The 16855-nt window shown below is 40.7% G+C and overlaps 1 long non-coding RNA gene across 1 annotated transcript in view; it reads right to left on the bottom strand.

The window, feature by feature from the left end:
• Positions 1 to 1591: 1591 nt before the first annotated feature.
• The window catches only part of LOC137339454 (uncharacterized), an 89876-nt gene continuing 74612 nt past the window's right edge, over positions 1592 to 16855 (bottom strand). Inside the window, exon 3 of the long non-coding RNA XR_010966632.1 lies at positions 1592 to 1768. This is a non-coding gene — a long non-coding RNA (uncharacterized lncRNA). The remainder of the gene's footprint in view (positions 1769 to 16855) is intronic.

Raw genomic sequence — 16855 nt, forward strand, 5'->3', positions numbered from 1 at the left:
TTTGACCTGATGCCATGAGATTTCATGGGGTCCAGAGTCAATGTTGAGGACTCCCAGGCCCACTCCCTCCTGACTGTATATCACTGTACCGCCACCTCTGGTGGGTCTGTCCTGCCAGTGGGACAGGATATACCCAGGGATGGTGATGGAAGAGTCTGAGATGTTGGCTGAAAGGTATGATTATGTGAGTATGGCTACGTCAGGTTTGTTGCTTGACTAGTCTGTGGGACAGCTCTCCCAATTTTGGCACAAGTCCCCAGATGTTAGTGAGGAGGACTTTGCAGGGTTGACTGGGCTTGGTTTGGCCTTTGTCATGTCTGGTGCCTAGTGGTCCGTCCGGTTTTATTCTTATTATGACTTTTTTTTAAGCAAGATTTTACAACTGAGTGGCTTGTTAGGCCATTTCAGAGGGCAATTAAGAATCAACCACATTACTGTGGGTCTGGAGTCACATATAGGCCAGACCGGGTAAGGACGGCAGGTTTCCTTCCCTAAAGGACATTAGTGAACCAGATGGGTTTTTACAACAATCTGGTAGTTTTATGGCCACCATTACTGATACTAGATTTTTTAATTCCAGATTTAATTTAATTAATTGAATTTAAATTCCCCAGCTGCCATGGCAGAATTTGAACTCATAGATTCCAGATTATTCGTCCAGGCCTCTGGATTACTAGTCCAGTAACATAACCACTATGCTACCATACCCCATATAGCTGTAGCAAAACTTGCTCCACTTCATATTCTAGCCCTCTAGATATAAAGGATTATCTATGAAGTTTTGAAATATCTCCCTCATGGTTGCCTGTAACCATTATCCAAGTGACTCACGTAGAATTATCTAAAATCTACTGCACAGAAATAGTCCATTCGGCCCAACTGTTCTATGTCGGTGTTTTTACTCAACACAAGCCTTTTCCCATTCCTACATAACAACAGTGACTACACTTCAAAAGTACTTCAATGGTTGTAAAGCGCTATGGGACGTCCTGAGGTGGTGAAAGACGCTATATAAATGCAAGTCTTTCTTTTCTTTCTTTCATTACCCCTTCCCATCCTGTACCAGTATTCCTCCATTCCCTTCTCCCTCATTTATTCATCAAGCCTCCCCTTAAATGTATCAATGTTATTTGCTTCTATCAATATCCGCAGTTGGCTCTGCAGCTGATGTTACTCTTTCAGCTAATGAACATTGGACGTCAGTCATATCTGCATCTTGCAGTTTGAACCCAAAAGCCTTTGTAGCAGCAGTGTGAGAATTCGTGAGAGATACTTTTACTGTGCTTATGTAGCTCCATATGACACTGTTGTTGCTATATGCCCTTTCTCCATAACATCGCTCATGTGGGAAAAGGCAGTAAATATCTGAATGTTGGACTCCTCCCCCAGACCAGCTTCTTATGTCATGTGCAAGGAAGCAAGTAACTCCTCAATACAGTCATGCCCCTGTAACAGGCCCAGATCTCAGATATCTAAGTAGGAATGTACATCATGCTAGGCCTCTGCCTCATACCAGCTGTTCAGTGACTCACCTTGTGCTTCCTTATGCTCATCAGCATTAACATCTCCCACAGGAGTCTATGGGGTAGAAATTCGTCTGGGTCCTTTTTCGGGTGCAGTATTGGAGCTTTTGATGGATGAGATTGGCAGGAGAAGGGACATCATCTTCTCACCAGGTGGCAGAAAGGTATCTCATCAAGCTGCTTGGCAGCCGTGGGCACAAGTGGCAGAGGGAGTCAGTGTCAGGAACATCACCCCACGGACCTGGCTGCAATGCAGGAAAAGGTTCAATGAGCTGATCATGGTTGCTAAGGTAAGATTCCTAACTCCTAACTGCACATAACACTACACTAGTCATTCACATCCCTTCCCTCTCTTAATTACGAGCATTCTCCTCTATTCACTGCAGCAGACTTCATTCCACCTCCATCTGCTCCTAATGCCACACTCTGCACCTCCTAATGTCCTCACTATTACTGCCTTCACCTCCTCTCACCTCTCCCCCCTTCACACACCATCACCACTATTCTACCTTGACATGCACATTCTTGAAGCATCTCACTAGGCTACCACTAACACTCTCCCTTCTTTCTTGCAGGGCAAGCTCACAAGCAATAGCAGTGAATTTCTACCCGCATGTGTACTGGTAATGCTTTATGTTGAGGTGGTAATGGTTGATCATAATATCATAGAATGGTACAACACAGAAGAAGGCCATTCAGCCCATTGTGCCAATTATTCAATTAGTCCCACTCCCCTGCTCTTTCCCCATAGCACTGCAAAATTTTCTCCTTCAAGTATTTATCCAATTCCCTTTTGAAAGTTATTATTGAATCTGCTTCCACCACCCTTTCAGGCAGTACATTCAAGATCATAACAACTCGCTGCATAATGAATGTTGCATTGATGCTGAGACGTATAGTGCTTTCCAGGTACATCTAATCAAAGAGAGGGCTCTCCTTGCTCTGTGAAATGAGCAGATTATGAGTAACTAAGTACACTTGTCCATTTGGGTACTACACTGTTTGCATGGGCTATCTGTGCAGTACTGCAGCTTTCACGTTGCATCTAAATGCATGGAAGTCAGAGCTTGTTATATACCTCCATCTAATGTTCCTTTTCATTGACACACAAATTTTTTCTTTAAGCACTATGAAAATCTTCAAATTTGTACGTCTATTCTATTACTGTATTTATGTATGCTGCATTTTTTTGTTATACAATCTGCTCGGGTGCAATATGCAATCACAAATTATATACATGTGAAACTGCTGTTGAATGTTGGAGTCAGGCTGCAGATTTCCAGCATCACATTTCGTTATAATTTTCTCATATTAATGTGGCATATTTTCCAGAAGAGAGAGAAAATTGCCATAATTTGCTTCTTTTTCTTTCCATCTCTCTCTTCTCACAGCTTGGTCTAATGTATTGTCCATCAGGAGTATTGTTTCTTTTTTGAGGGTTTACATCAGATTGTAGATAAGGCAATAATAACTATTTAGGGATAGAAAAAGACAACTCACAGATAGGATAGGAGGTATAATCTTGTGGGAATCTCACCATTGATATTGCTTTTACAAATCAAACAGCTTCAAAGAGCAGCACTGGCCTTTTGTTTTCCTAGCCAGTTCTGTTAATTTATTTATCTTTTAAAATTTAATAGATGTTTCTGCTCATTAAGGTGGGGGACTTTAGCACTAGGAAATGGAGTATTTTCTATTTTGGGCATTTAGGTCTTGAAATTAAGTGTGAGTTAATTAGCATATGAAGGTTTAATGTATTTTATTCAAATGGACTGTTTGTCTGCACAAGTTCATTTGTGCGCTATTTTAATGCAGCGTATAAACAAATTTCATACAGATACGTTACGGGTATTTGCAAAGAATAATTTCACAGCCTTGGTGTTAACATCAACTACTTCCAGGTCACGAGCTAGATGCAGAATAAAACACCTTCTAATCTGCCTCAACGTATCTCAGCCCTGACCGCAGAACTGCTCTATTACTGCACCTGTGTGACATATTCCGTTTTAACCATCTCTGAGTGAGATTATCATATTGTCATATTCATGGCACTTTTTTGCTGTTGGCCCATGCTCAATAAAAATAATAAAAGGTCACTTCAGAGAGGGTTCTCACAGCCAGCAGATAGAAATGTTCATCTCAGCTGTCGGAGCTGTATTCAAATCCACATTGCAGAGGTATCATGCCAGTGCCTAAACCATCGCATCACCCAGTGCTGCTAATTGTTGTTTTCTTTTGCTGTTTTTGTGTAAAACAGTGAATGCTGAAAACAATATCACGGAATACTAATTTGAGGGATTTGTTAAACTTGACAGTCAAAGAGCAGAGTTAACATGCACAGAAACAACAATAAGATTGATGAATCATGTGCTTGGAAACAATTGAAAAGAGAAATAAAGAAAAAGAGGATGTTGTTTCTTTAAAATGTAGGTATTTGACCGTTTTTTCCTATTAAATGTTCAAATAGATAGCTGTGCATTGCAAAAATTCTCTCTTATGTGGTGACTGAATCTGCTGCTGCATGAGGTGTCCCCAAAATGCCAACATGGCAATGTTTGTGGAGATCCTGGAGCAGGTTGTTGCTGACTATCCCAGAAACGGAACCTGTTTAATAGTTTCACCATACATTTTCAATACCCCTTTAAATTATTTTTGTAGTAGAAATTTGTAATTGGGGCTGCCACTAGTAGTAACAAGATCAGTAACCACTTGTTCAGAGAAATCTAGAGACTCAGGGAAATATTGGGTGTTGGAAACTTCCAATGCCTGTCCTCACTAACCTACATTGGCTCCTGGTCCCCCATTGCCTTGTGTTTGAATCCCTTCATGACCTTGTCCCTCCCTATCTCTGTAACCTCCTCCAGCCCTACAATTCACTCCTCCTCAAACTCTCTGTTCTTCTGACTCTGCACCCTTTGCCCCATCATTGGGCTGTGCCTTCAGCCACCTGGGCTCTATACACTTGAATTCCCTCCCTAAACTGCCATGCTTTTCCACCTACCTTTCCTCCTTTATGATCCTCTTAAAACCCTGTTCTTTGACCAAGGGGTTGATCACCCTTCCTAATAATAACAACAACTGTATTTATATAGTTCCTTTAACATAGTAAAACATCCCATGGCATTTCACATTTATCAGACAAAATTTGACATCGAGCCACATAAGGAGATATTAGGACAGGTGACGAGGTAGGTTTTAAGAAGAGGCATAAAGGAGGAGAGAGAGGTAGAGAGGCGGAGAGGTTTAGGGAGGGAATTCCAGAGCTCCTTTTCTCAGCATCTATTTTATTGATTAAGCCTCTGTGAAGTGTTTTGGGACTACATTAAAAGGGCTATATAAATGCAAGTTGTTGGTAAGTTCTGTGCTCAGATATAAGCTTTGCATTTAGCAAATTGGCAGTATTTTCAGATTCATTGGAAGTCTTTCGTTTCCTTCATGGGGCTGCACTATGTCATTTTCTATTTTTTACAACTGTGTGGAATGGAGGGAAAGAACTAATTTGCTTCGGTAAGTGACTTGCTTCCAACAGTCAAACCCGCTGAATCTTCCAAAAGTTAAAATTACCCCCTTTGTGCTTCCTCAAGACTTAATGGCATCCACATCACTGGACAATTGCAAAGAAGGTCCTAGCCAAGTGAAAACAGCCCAGAATTATTCTGACACAAACTTATAGCTCCTCCTGGGTGAGATTTGCCAGCGGAGAGACGGCCTGCTGGGCTTGCATGGAAGGAGACCACCGAAGGCATTTACCAGAGCCATACTGAATGCCACCTCTTTCACCCCAGTACAGCGGAACGATACCACAAAAAGTTTAATGACCTTACAAAGGCTACCAATGTACTGGGACCTGCCATCTTTTTCACTTTGGCACCAAGAGACCCCTCCACTGATTACCCTCACTTCTTAAATAAATGAAAAAAATCATCATTCAGAGTGCCCCAGTTCAATGGTTCTAACTCTTCATCCTGAAACCTGTATTTGGAACTCCTCTCATATGCCTTCCATGCAAGCAGTGCTGCTTTCTCTACTTTGTCACTCTGTCTGGATGCTGTACAACCATTCCCATCTCATTTTCTCTTATTTTGAAGATTCTGCACAACAAGAGGGTCAGAAGACTTTTCAAGAACTGCTAGGCCCCATTTCCACCAGAATTTATTCCTAGCACACACTGTAAATGTGCTTTATGCAGACATACATTGCATCGAAGACAACTGAGGTGGAACTTGAGGGATTTAGGACATCTGATATAGAATCATAGAAATATAGAATGTCATAGCACAGAAGGAGACCAGTTGGCCCATCATGCCTATGCCGGCTCTTTGAAATAGTTATCCCATTAGTCCCACTCCCCTGCCTTTTTCCCAAAGCACTGCAAATTTTTCCCCTTCAAGTATATATCCAATTCCCTTTTGAAAGTTATTGTTGAATCTGTTTCCACCACCCTTTCAGTCAGTGCATTCCAGGTCATAACAACTCGCTGGGTAAAAATATTTCTCCTCATCCCGCATCTGGTTCTTTTGCCAATTATCTTAAATTCGTGTCCTCTGGCTACTGACTCTTCTGCTGCTGGAAACAGTTTCTCCTTATTTACTCTATCAAAACCCTTCTCTGCTCTAAGGAGAACAACCCCAACTTCTCCAGTCTCTCCATGTAACTGAAGCCCCTCATCCCTGGCACCATCCTCTCTAAGGCCTTGACATCCTTTCTAAAGTGTGATGCCCAGAACTGAATATAATACTCCAATTGGGACCTAACCAAATGATTTAAAATGGTTTAGCATAACTTCCTTGCTTTTATACTCTATGGGGGTAATTGTAATCCCCCCCCCACCCCGCCCCGCGATGGGCAGGAGAGGATTGGGGGGTTAAATCGGCAAATTTGAAAAATCTGACCCCAACCTGCTGCGAACGCACCTGCATCCGTTTTAACCGCGAGGGCTTTCAGGGTGTTCGGGCAACCTGCTCTGGAGAGGTGGGTCCGTGATTAGAATATGTTAATGAGGCTCTGTTCCTCAGATTTTGCCAGCCATTTGAATTTAATCCCAAGGCTCGGGAAACCCGGCAGCTAAAGGGAGGTGAGAACTGCCGTATCCAGCAGGTAAGTGCTTTATAGAGCACTGCTTGTGGGCCAGCAGGAGCAGGGGTGTTTCCGCCCGGCCCCTCACGCAAATCTTCTGCCGCGATCGGCTACACCCCCTCTCCAAACCCTCGATCTCTCCCGATCCACCATCCCTCCCAATTGCCGGTCTGACCTACCCCCCCCCCCCCCCGCCCCACCCCCACCAACCTTTTGATGTTTTCCAGTCCCCCTTCCTTCCCGATTGCTGGTCCGACCACCACCACCACCAACCCACTGGTGTTTCCCGGTTGCCAGGGACCATCCCCTATGGTCCCCGGCTGCGGCCTTCTAACGCTGGCTTTTCCACCCGTCAAGCGGCCCGTCTGTCAATCTGTTCGGCTGCCGGGTGAGGAACGGAGTAAAAAATTGATAATGAGGTCCTGCCGTCAAATTCGGCAGGAACTCCGCGTGTCTGGCATTTCCAGGTTTCTCTCCCGTTCCCTCCCCACCTTCCTGTAAATATCGGGGCATATGCCTCTGTATATCAAGCCAATGATCCCATATGTCTTTTTAACAGCCTTCTCAACTTGCCCTGCCACCTTCAAAGATTTGTGCACAGATCCAGGTCTCTCTGTTCCTGCACCCCCTTTAAAAATGTACCATTTAGTTTATATTGCCTCTCCTCATTCTTCCTACCAAAATGTATCACTTCACACTTCTCTGTGTTAAATTTCATCTGCCATGTGTCTGCCCATTTTGCCTATGTCCTCCTGAAGTCTGCTACTATCCTCCACATTGTTTACTATATTTCCAAGTTTCGTGGCATTTGCAAATTCTGAAATGATGCCCTGTATACCCAAGTCCAGGTCACTAATATATATCAAAAAAAGCAGTGGTCCCAATACCCACCCATGGGACATACCACTGCATACTTCCCTCCAGTCTGAAAAACAACCGTTTACCACTACTTTTGTATCAACCCTACCACTGCCCCTTTAATCCCATGGGGTGTAATTTTGCTGACAAGTTATTATGTGGTACATTATCAAACACTTTCTGAAAGACCATATACACAACCACACTACCCTCGTCAATCCTCTCCATTACTTCATCAAAGAATTCCATCAAGTTAGTCAGTCACGATTTGCCTTTAACAAATCCATGCTGGCTTTCATTTATTAACCCATATTTTTCCAAGTGACTATTAATTTTGTCCCGGATTATTGTCTTTAAAAGTTTCCCACTAGTCTATGTTAGGCTGACTGGCCTGTAATTGCCAGGTTTATCCCTCTCCCTTTTTTGGAACAGGGGTGTAACATTTGCAATCTTCCAGACCTCTGACATCACTCCTGTATCTAAGGAAGATTGGAAGATTGTGGCCAGAGTCTCCCTTATCGCCATCCTTACTTCCCTCAGCAACCTAGGATGTATCCCATCTTGACTGGATGACTTTCCTGCTTTAAGCACTGCCAACTTTTTTAGTACCTCCTCTTTATCTATTTTTATCCTATCCAATTTCTCTACTACTCCTCCTTTACTGTAGCATTCGCAGCATCCTCTTCTTTAGTAAAGACAGATGCAAAGTACTCATTTAGTACCTCAGCCACGCCCTCTGCCTCCACAACAAGATCTCCTTTTTGATCTCTAATCAGCCCTACCCTTCCTTTGACTATCTTTTTACTATTTAAATATTTATGAAAGACTTTTGGGTTGCTTTTAAGTTACCTGCTTATCTATTCTCATACACTCTCTTAGCCCCTCTTATTTCCTTTTTCAATTCTTCTCTGTACTTTCTCTTTTCAGCTTGGTTCTCCACTGTATTATGAGCCTAACATTTATCATAAGCTTCCTTTAACTGTTTCATTTTGATCTCTATATCTTTAGTCATCCAGGGGGCTCTAGCTTTGGATGCCCTTCCTTTCCCCCTCTTGGGAATGTATCTAGTCTGTACCTGAACTATCTTCTCTGTGATGGCCTCCCATTGCTCATTTACTGCTTTACCTGCCAATCTTTGATTCCAATTAACCTGGGTCAGATTCTCTTTCAGCTCACTGAAATTAGCCCTCCTCAGTTGAGTATTTTCATGTTTGATTGTTCCTTGTCCTTTTCCATAACTATTCTAAGTTTAATGATATTGTGATTTCTGTTTCCCAAATGCTCCCCCACTGAAACATGCTCCACTTGTCCCACTTCATTCCCCAGAATCAGATCCAGCACTGCTTCCTTCCTGGTTGGGCTGGAAACATACTGATCAAGAAAGTTCTCTTGCATACATTTCAGGAATTATCCAGCCATTCTTGGCTCTTCTAGTCTCGCCACAGGAGTAATCCTATTGAATTTTGGAATAGGTGCAAAAAAGGATAGAGACACGAAGGAATTGGGTCTCACTCCAAATTTCTCCTCCATTGCCACAGATTGCATGAATATCATACTCCTAAATTAGGATCTAGCATCTATTCAGCACTGCTTCTTAGTGGTGCGATTGATTTCAGGAATGCAGTGAGGATAATTTTCACCTTCAACAGGTGGGTTCTATTACGAGAAAGCGATCTGCTCAGCAAGTTCAATGGGGAAGGTGAACATTACATCCAATATGTTGAGAGTCATGGGCATGAATCCTTATCCTTCCATTCCATGAATCCATATCCTTCCATTCCATGATGCAGCAGAATGAGGCTCCAATGAACAGCACTACTCAGTCACTTGTGGTCAGCAAACCCTATAGTCCGATTACTCAATCACCTGCCCGAAGTACGTAAAGATTTCATGCAAATCACAAGTATCCTGAAAACAGTTTAGCTGAATGGGCTGACTGTTAGTTTTTCAAAAAGCAAAAAACTGCAGATGTTGGAAATCTAAAATAAAAACAGGAAATGCTGGAAACAGTCAGCATCTGTGGAGAGACAAACTGAGTTGATGTTTTGAGTGTGGACCCTTTGTCAAGTTTTGATAAAGGTTGCACACCCAAAACATCAACTCCTCTGTTTCTCTCCACAGATGATGACTGACCTGCTGAGTGCTTCCAGCATTTCCTGTTTTTATTACATTTTCAATTTCTTTAAAGAATATTATTTATAATGAGACTTGATGAATTTTTAATCTCTTCCTTTCTCCAACCATTTCACTCTACTTGTTATCCTGGAGGACTTTCAGTGAAGATAAAACCGATTGTATGACCTGAAAAAGTATTTCAGAAATTCCACACTCGGAGTGTTGCAGTTAAGACCTTAAGCTAATAATCCGACCAAGTGTTTAAGAACATTTTTTAAAGGTGCAATAGAGATGATTCTAATAGTTTTAAAATGGAAGAGAGAATTCAGGCAAAGGACTTTCCTATAAGACACTGTTAATAAAAGCTATTTGAGTTTTGCTAGACTTTGTCTTGTTTAATAACTCTCGGGCGTCATAGGGTATAGCAGCAACTTTAATTACTTTCTATATTTGATATTCAAGATGCACATCAACCTTTTTATGCTGGGGTTCTCAAGAGTATCTACTGGCCAAGTTGCCCGGTAGGAGAACAGTGTGCTTTTCCTGATATGAGGCTCACTAATTTTCAATCAAAATCGGAGACAAGGTTCGCAGCAGATTTCAATAAATAAAGGTACTTCACAGAGCTGCTGGGCTTAATGATAAGCAATTATATAAAGTCAAATTAAAGCAGTCTTTTGTGTGGCCCCTGAGAAATTTGTTTAGCTAAACATGACAGCATTTGTGATTTATGCTATTGCTCATTTCAGCATCAGCATTATCTCAGTTAACTGAAGCAATTAATATGAAAATGAGTAATTCCATTCTCTCACACATGATAATAGGAAAGAGCAAGTTTGGACATGATGATGTGTTTGCAGCAAAGAACAAGCTTCACAGAGATGCAAATATGAAAAGGTTGAAGGTAATATCAAAGACTGTACAACTGCAAGGCTCGCTGTATGTTTTAATAAACCTTGATTATGGCAGTTTGCCTCCAATGTCGTCTCCCTTTTCTTTAGTTTCTCTTAATTCTCTTCTATTAACTGAGATACATTTTTGCCTCTGGGTTTAATTAAATTCTTCTCCATTCAATCAAAGAAGTAAAAATAATATTTGTATGTCTCACGATTGAATTGATGGAATATTTCCACTGAAGTTTGTGGAACAATAAGTAATTTTCATTTAACTTTTGCTAAAGGGGAAACCTTGCATCATGTGTTTTCATTTTCTTCACCATGAGAAAAGCAATAGTGTTTTAAAGAATTAATAAAAGCAACCACAAAGGAACACAGTTGCTGGTCCAAAAGGGCAGCCAGCCAAGCAATTTGTACACAAGTACCTACTGCTTCATTTATGTCCCAGTTGTTCTTTACAACTATGCAATGTTTATAAAGTGAGAATGTGATGCTTGGTGTCCAATGTAGGTTACAATGTTCCGTTCCCACCATTGTCATCCCTCAGACTGTTCAGAACATTCTGCTGCTGTGTTGTATCACCACATTCCCCCGTCAGTGGGATGTCATTGTTTCTCCTTCATACAGCGCGTGCACCCTGACAGAGATTATATCATAACTTTGGTTGGCTGCATTCCATAAAACTTTCCACAAAGTTCTAACTCACAAATAGCAAAAGCGATATTTTGTTTTTTTTTCCACCTCAAATGTGCAATAGAACAGCTACAGAGCTCAAGCTGACAAAGTATTTACTGCACTGCATGCAGGAAATACAGTGGCTGTCCCCTAGTGGTGACAAATATGCACTGACTTCGTTCACACTTGTACACAAATCAAAAAGCTTGGAAGAGAGTTTGTTTACGATTAAATTGTTGAAACTGTGAACTTTTTCTCACCAATTCTCTTCCCACCCTCAAGAAGGGACTGATATCCTCTGGTACCTCACTCAAGTGCACATTCTTCATTTATGTGCTTAGACAATAATTATTTAACCATGGGAGGGCATTAAACTGAACTCAATCATATCCTTCAATCCATGTTCACTTTCCGCAGGGGTCACTAGATAGTGATAATGGCCGTGAATCCTAGCTGATTCCTCTCCCACCCATCCCAGCTGGAAGGTGTTGAAACGAATTTTAGTATTTTACCACTAAATCAGTCAAAATCAGCTAACTCAGCATAGACTGGGATGACTCCTGGGACCTTACTGGTCTGTATTGCTCATTACTACATGAGGTTGTCATTGGGGAGCTCTTGAAAGAAACTTACTTGTTTGTTGTGTTCTAAGCAAATTCCATTCAATTATACAGACAGATATTTTCAGAGATAATGCACGAGGAACCGGTCACAGAGAATCTAGAGAACTATGGGTTAATAGTTATTGAAAGTACCTTTCAGGCAATTAGCTTTCAGTACTTTAAATGAGATGTAACTCAATATGGATTAATGAGCCATGTATCTAGTAAAGTGCAATGCGCATCTTTTCTATTAAAAAAAATTTCACAGGCTGTTAAGTCCAAAAAAAGGATGAAAACCATAAAATACAGTCTGTGGTGTGATTTTGCACAATGTCAGAAAGGTTCTTGGTACATTTCATTGTGCCCAGAAAATGGCAAAGTTTCACATTTGTGTCAAATTCTCTTTGTTAAGCTTAAATTATAATTTGACAGAAATCAAATGGATTCTAATTAGAATTTTTTTATTTTCTGAAAGCTGCAAGGGGAGCTCAATGTTCGGAGGTACCAACGGTACAAATGGAATATTCCAGCACTTTTCAAGTCAGTTTACAAAATGTTCTGATCGGTGATGCTGCAAATGTGTTTTTAGTCTTCATTGTGATTATTGGTGACTTTGACATTTAAGCTTTGCCGATGTTTTCTCAAAGGATTACCAAAAGTACATTTAAACACCATGACCTTGCACATACATCAAGAATGTTAACCTTAAGTTAAAAACCTGCAAGTTTCCACCACAACCACACACATTATGCAATGCAAAGCTTCATCTTTGTTAATCACTCTTTTAAACTGGCACGGTTGACTACTCTTCTGGTATTTAATGTTATAAATGTGCAAAGCAGCCATCCTCCTTATTCTCTACTTCACCCTTCTTCTGAGCACCCACAGATACCTCCACAAATGAAGACTTCTCCATAGATGTCACTAATGCTGCTTCTCAGTCATCTTCATCTAGAGCCATATCCTTAACTAATGTAGACAGCTACCCCTCTTTCTCTTCCTCACCCACCAATGTTCCTGACTTTCACAAATAGTCTGAGATTGGCAACACTCACCATTTAAGAATATCCCTAAGTGCAAAGTTTAACCAAGGCAGATCCAAGAGTTTGATATTCATGTCTTATAACAAGAACTGCCTGTTTTGCCCTTTGTTTTATTTAAATCCTCTAAAAATATGATTTTTTTTTGGTGTTTTTATGCAATTTGAGAAGTAGATGTTAGACATAAACATTTTTTAGTCTTGGTCTATATCTTGTACAAGAAGGGTAGATGGCTCTTCATGATTCCACTATGTCTGTCATTGCTGATCTGTGATTAATTAAAATTGTGAAAAGCCCTCATCATAGTTGATATCGTCTTGGAACTAAGGGCTCAATCAAAACACGTCTATCTTTGGACAATGCATTTGGTATCCTGCATTGCTACAATGTAGCTGTAATATCCACTATCCACTACAAAATGGCCAATGATGAGTTCCTCAGCTTTCCTAGCTTCATCAATACAAAACTACTGAATTTGTAATGTGGAGAATATTGGTGCTGGGAATAGAACATTTTTCTATTTTGGACACCCAATGGAAAGATTTCCCCTTTACATCAAAATCATAAACCCATTCTTTATAAATTTGTTTGCAGTTTTGCTACACATAGTGCAGAGAAAAAAATCTACCTCACTTCCTCCCAACCAACGTCAGCACCAAAGACTTCCAAGTTGGAAGCAAATGCAGAGTAAAGTATCCTCTTCTCCACCCCAATAACGTGCCTTTAGCCTAACATCAGAACTTTTAACTTCCCACACTTGTCATCCTTATAGTCTCTCTGACTGAAATTACCAAATTAATGCCAATTTTCATACGTCATTAAAAGCTGGGTTAAGGCTTCCCGAACTCAAAGATCACAAAGAAAAGTACAGATGAGAGTGGCCTTTTTGTCCATCTAGCTCATTCTTCCACCGAAACTGATACCCCCACCTGCCTCCCCATCACAGCATCCAATTTGAATGACTCCAGAGTTTTTGCTTCTGCTACCCAAAAGAACATTCCAGGTATTAATTACATAATTAATTTGTATGAAGAAATGCTTCCTTACAACAGTCCTGAACTTGCCTTTTATTAGTCCATACCTATGTCTCCTTGTCCTACAGACATGATTTAGCCAGGAATAATGCTTTCAATGCCAATTAGTAATTTATATAGCTCTATAAGATCTCCTTGCATTAGTTTCTTTTCAAGAATGAACTTTCCCCATAGCTCAGCCCTCTGACAGTAAAGATCAGCTTCATGGTCCTTCTCTGCTTTACTTTCAGAATTTCCCTTCTACCTCAGTGACCATAACAAAATGTAGGTGCAGCCTGAGAATAATATGGCACTGCTTCGGTATGCAAGCTTCAGGCTTCTAACTTTATACTTTGATAACACAGCTCAACATTCTATTTGCCTGATGACTGCTGCTGTGCAGCGGCTGGACATGATAAGTGTTTTGAATCTACTATCACCCTCCAGATCTCTTTCAGCCTCTCCCCTAGCCAGTTCATCTCCAATCATTAAGTATGTCTCCCATTTTTTCTTAAATTGGGCAACACCTTGCATGTACCTGTATTTAATCGGTTTTGCCATAGTTTGGTCCACTTGGAAATATTATCTAGGTGCTTCTGTTATTTCATAGCTCCTTCAGACTCTGCTGCCCCCCCCCCACCACCACCCTCACCCCCTTCCCCGAAGTTTAATATCATCTATGAATCTGACTAAATTGCATTGCATTTCTGAATCCAGATTACTTATGTAGATTAGAAATGATAGATGCTCTAGCACCAAGATTTGTGAAGGTTACTCTACGGTAATTGTTAAAAGAAGTAATTACTATAATAGTTATTAAAAAGATCTCCTTTTGAGCCTATTTCCTATTCCTGCTATTGCCTAAAGTAGCACATAAAAGCTTCAACATATGTACCTTGATTTAGAGAAAAGGAAGAATAGAAATATAGCTGATGAACTTTCCACAATCTAGTTCCCACAAGTTTGGAAAAAGTGGTTACTTCGCATTTATTTCATGTAGGGAGATATAGGTTTGATGTTCAGAAATGGTAGAAAAGTACCAGTTCCAAATCAGCAGAAGCCTGTTTAATAACTAGCCATGTTCTTGGAACCTTTGACTGTAACGGGGCCAAAGTATTCCACTTTGAAGTTAATACAGATTGAAATAAGAAATGAATAGTTTCATTCTTGACATTTGACCACACTGCATAAACATTGTAATAATACTAGTACTGTGATATCCTTCACTGGTAGTTCAGGACCTGGAATGTGCCTTTTGAGTTTTACTGTGGTCCTGAAGCAGCCTAAAATCAATGGCAGTTCACCCATAGTTACAGTACAGCAAATACATCACATGACTCACGCAAAATCAAAATATTACACAACTTACTGATACTGAAAGATGTAAGGTTCATAAATCCTAGGTTACTGAGGGAAGTAAGGGTGGAAATTGCAGATGCTCTGGCCAAAATCTTCCAATCCTCCTTAGATATAGGGACGGCACTGGAGGACTGGAGGATTGCAAATGTTACACCTGTCTTCATAAAAGGGGAGAGGGGTAAACTTGGCAATTCCAGGCCAGTCAGCCTTAAATTGGTGTTTTAGAGACAATAATCCGGGAAAAAAATAATTTGTACTTGGAAAAGTATGGGCTAATAAATGAAAGTCAGCATGGATTTGTTAAAGGAAAATTATGTTTGACTAACTTGATTGAGTTCTTTGCTGAAGTTATGGAGAAGGGTTGATGAGGGTAGTACAGTTGACGATGTGTATATGGAGGGAAGTATATAGTGGTGTTCTCCAGGGGTCAGTATTAGGACCACTGGTCTTTTTCATATATATTAATGACCTGGATTTGGGTATAGAGGGTATAATTTCAAAGTCTGCAGATGACACGAAACTCAAAAATGTAGTAAACAATGTGGAGGATAGTAACAGACTTCAGGAGGACATAGACAGACTGGTGAAATGGACAGGCACATGGCAGATGAAATTTAACGCACTGGAGTGTGTAGTGATGCATTTTTGGTAGGAAGAATGAGGAGAGGCAATACAAACTAAATGGTACAATTTTAAAGGGGGTGCAGGAACAGTGAGTGCTGGGGGTGCACATATACAAATCTTTGAAGGTGGCAGGACAAGCTGAGAAGGCTGTTAAAAAAGCATATGGGATCTTGGGCTTTATTAATAGAGGCATAGAGTACAAAAGCAAGGAAGTTATGCTAAACCTTTCTAAAGTACTTGGTTAGGCCTCAGCTGGAGTATTCAATGGTGTTCAATTCTGGGCACCATAATTTAGGAAGGACATCAAGGCCTTAGATGGTGCAGAAGAGATTTACTAGAATGGTACCAGGGATGAGGGACTTCAGTTATGTGGAGAAACTGGAGATTGCCCTTTCCCTGCAGCTGTTTTCTTTTTTGCTGTAGTTCTTTGCTTCTCTTGTAGTTAATTGAAACTAAAGTGCATACTGTTCAAATATTTTTTGCAATAAAAATAAGTATGCTTATAATGGTTAGTAATGAGCTGTAGGTTTCCCTCAATCTGTGCCTCGAAAGCACAGTCATCTGTAAACAAAGGTAATGCATGACCTTCTCTGTGAACTTTGTCAAGTCTCATTGTTGATTCAGGTGTTTGCAACACCAACATCCAGCACTCTTGTTATGTCATCATGCATAGCAAAGAAGAATGATCCATAAAGCACACACCTGTGTTTGACTCCATTAGTGACAGTATAGCTCTTCATGGAGGCATGTAACCCACTTCACCAACCCCTTCAATATAGATGTGAGTCCTAGATATGTTAGCACCAACAAGTAAAAGAAAAAAATACAGATATGAACACAAGACTAAGATCAGTGCAGTTGATCATGTAGGTGGCATTGTCACATATGGGTGACATAAAAGTTCCAAATAGTATTTGGGGGACTTCCAGTTCTTGTGAAAATTAATTTTTCAGAAGTATGGCGAGGGGGGAGAATGGCCACTCTGACATTTAACACCAGGAGGCGATTTCAATCCAGAGCCTCAGAGATCCAATGGAAAAGGCACAGAAATACTTCTGAAATAAGTTCTGCAAT

This window comes from Heptranchias perlo, chromosome 1 (assembly GCF_035084215.1).
Source record: "Heptranchias perlo isolate sHepPer1 chromosome 1, sHepPer1.hap1, whole genome shotgun sequence".
Lineage (NCBI taxonomy): Eukaryota > Metazoa > Chordata > Chondrichthyes > Hexanchiformes > Hexanchidae > Heptranchias > Heptranchias perlo.